The sequence below is a fragment of the Physeter macrocephalus genome, unplaced genomic scaffold (assembly GCF_002837175.3).
Source record: "Physeter macrocephalus isolate SW-GA unplaced genomic scaffold, ASM283717v5 random_180, whole genome shotgun sequence".
Lineage (NCBI taxonomy): Eukaryota > Metazoa > Chordata > Mammalia > Artiodactyla > Physeteridae > Physeter > Physeter macrocephalus.
In genome coordinates, this window is record NW_021145453.1 from 9,373 (window position 1) to 12,496 (window position 3,124).

The window sequence follows — 3,124 nt, forward strand, 5'->3', positions numbered from 1 at the left end:
CGGTGCCGAGGTCCCCGGGCTCCTACTAAGGTGTTGCTGTGGAGACGGGGCGTCGAGCCCCACCCCCGAGACGGGAATGGAGGAGAGATGGTCATCTGACGTTGGTGAGGTTTCGAAAGCGCGCGGGAGGCGCTGTGGGGCGCTCTCTGCGCGGGTTCTCCTGGCGAGTCAGATACCTTCCCGCAGTTCTGCCCGGCAATTTCCGGGAACGCCCCGCGCCCCCCCCAGGTTAGAGCCCCAAATTCAATTTGAGGGGCTTCTTGCCTTACGGTAGTAAATTTCGGATGTACCTCTTTGTCCAAGTAAAGTACAAATTCAAACTGCCCTAGACCCTATTCTGCGTGGGGCAGGAGGCCCCGTTAAGGCTTAAGTTTATCACTTAAACAGCGTAGGGATGGGAAGAAGAGTCTGGACCAGAAGCCTTAGTCCTAGGGGTAACCTAACCTTTTTTTAAAATAAATTTATTTATTTATTTACTTATTTTTTGCTGCGTTGGTTCTTCGTTGCTGCACGTGGGCTTTCTCTAGTTGTGACGAGAGGGGGCTACTCATTGCGGTGGCTTCTCTTGTTGTGGAGCACGGGCTCTAGGTGCGCGGGCTTCAGTAGTTGTGGCTCGCAGGCTCAGTAGTTGTGGTGCTTGGGCTCAGTAGTTGTGGCTCGCGGGCCCAGTAGTTGTGGTGCACGGGCTTAGTTGCTCTGCGGCATGTGGGATCTTCCCGGATCAGGGCTCGAACCCATGTACCCTGCATTGGCAGGCGGATTCTTAACCACTGCACCACCAGGGAAGCCCCAACCTAAACTGTTTGAGTCTCAATTTCTTCTCCGTGAGATCTTTCCCATAAGCATATAAATATATTATTTCTTCCTTCCTAAGAAATCCTTTCCTTGACTCCATTTCTCCCTCCAGCTCACACCTCATCTCTCTCTCCTTTCTCTGAATATCAGAGCTCCTTGAAAGAGTACCTATAGTCACGGTCTCCAGCTCTCCCCAGTCTTTGTCGACCCCTCTTCCTGCATACTCAGTTTCTTCCCTATCTTCTTCTCACCTGCTCTGTCAGCAACGTTTGAAAGAGTTGATCACCTCTCCTCTGAGAAACACTTTCTTCACTTGCCTTGCAGGACTGCACACTCTTGGTTTTCTTCCTTACACTTCTCAGTCTCAAGTTCTGGTTCCTCCTCCTTCCCCTGACCTTTCAATGTAACTGTACCCCTAGGACTGGCTCCTTGGATTTCTTTCTCTTTTCACTTAATATATCTTGGTGACCTCATGTGGTTTCGTGACTTTAAAGACCATCTATATGCTGATGAGAGCCTCTCCCCTGAATCTCAATACCTGAGTTTACAACTACCTATTTGGCATCAAAACTTGGATGCCTAGTCAGCTGCTCAAACTCATCACGTCCGAACGGAATGCCTGAGCTTCTCCGCCAAAAGATGCTTCACCCGTGCTCTGCCTTATCTCAGAGAATGGAACCTCTGTCCTTTTAGCTTCTCAGGCTCCAAACCTTGTGTTCTTCATCCCGCATCCAATCTGTCAGCAAATCCTATTGGCTTTTTCTTTAAAATATACCCAGAATCCTACCTCCAACGACACCACCTTAGACCCAGCCCCTCATCTCTCATGGGTTATTGTAAATGGGTTGTTGTAATTGCCTCCAAACGGTTCTCCCAGATTCTACCTTTACCCCTCTCTTCCTCAGTCGATGTTCACATAATGACAGCCTGAGTAATTCTGTTAAAAGTCATATCATGTGGTTCCTTCTGAGCAAAACCTTCCAAAGACTCCCCTCTCACTCAAGTAGAAGGCAAAGTTCAATCATGGCCAGAAATGTCCTCCACCACCCGGCTCCTGGAAGCTTGCTGAGCCACCTCTCCTAACTTCAACTCCCTCACTGCCTTTACTGCAGCCACGTAGGTCATTTTGCCAGGCTTCCTTATGCCTCCAGGACACTGGACTTGCTTTTACTTCTGCATGGAGCTTGTCCTCAAATAGCCCCAAGGCTCCCTCTCTCAATGTAGACTCAGACATTCTTTGCTCGGAAAGGCCTTCTCTAACCTCTGATTTTAAGTTACACATCTGACTCCGTAATCCCACATTCCCATCGGGCTTCATGGCATTTATCACCTCCTAATACACCATGAAACTTACTTCTTTATCTTATGTGACATCCCTCTCCATATGAAGGCAATGAGTTTGTTTTGTCATGGCTGCATCCCAAGTTCCTAGACAGAGGCCAACAAGTGATAGGTGCTCAAAAAGCATCTGCTGGGTGAATGGATGCATTTCAAGATCAGATGGTTCAGTACTGGTTTCAAGCGAGAGCTTTAGGAGCTTGTGTTCCAGTCCTCCTTTGCCACTTAGCTGCTTTGAGGCCTTTAGGAAGTTTAATTGAATCTCAGTTTCCTCATTTTTAAAAATTAATTTGTTTATTTGTTTATTTGTTTTTTTGTTTGTTTTTGGCTGCATTGGGTCTTCGGTGCTGCGTGCAGGCTTTTCTCTAGTTGTGGAGAGCGGGGGTTACTCTTTCTTGCGGTGTGTGGGCTTCTCATTGCGGTGGCTTCTCTTGTTGCAGAGCACGGGCTCGAGGCTCACGGGCTTCAGTAGTTGTGGCTTGCGGGCTCTAGAGCGCAGGCTCAGTAGTTGTGGCGCACGGGCTTAGTTGCTCGTGGCACGTGGGATCTTCCCGGACCAGGGCTTGAACCCGTGTCCCCTGCATTGGCAGGCGGATTCTTAACCACTGTGCCAACAGGGAAGTCCTCAATTTCCTCATTTTTAATGTCAGTGAAATAATACTTCTTTCGTTCAACAATATGGACCCCCCCCGCATGTGACCAACAAGCACTGTGCTAGTTGCTGGAGACTCTACAGAGAACCTAAATGCACATTTCCTCACTGCTCTGGAGTCTAGAGCCTGAGGAGGGGTTACAGACAATATCCCTGTAGTCCTCCAAATAAGTGACTATTTGCAAACTGTGATAAGTGTGACGGAGGAAAAGCAATATAGTGCTGAAGGGGGAGGGGTGGGGAGAATCTCTCTGGGGGAGTGACTTCTTAACTGTATTAGTCTGCTTGGGCTGCCGCAACAAATACCACAGGTCAGGTGGCTTAAAAACAACAGACGTT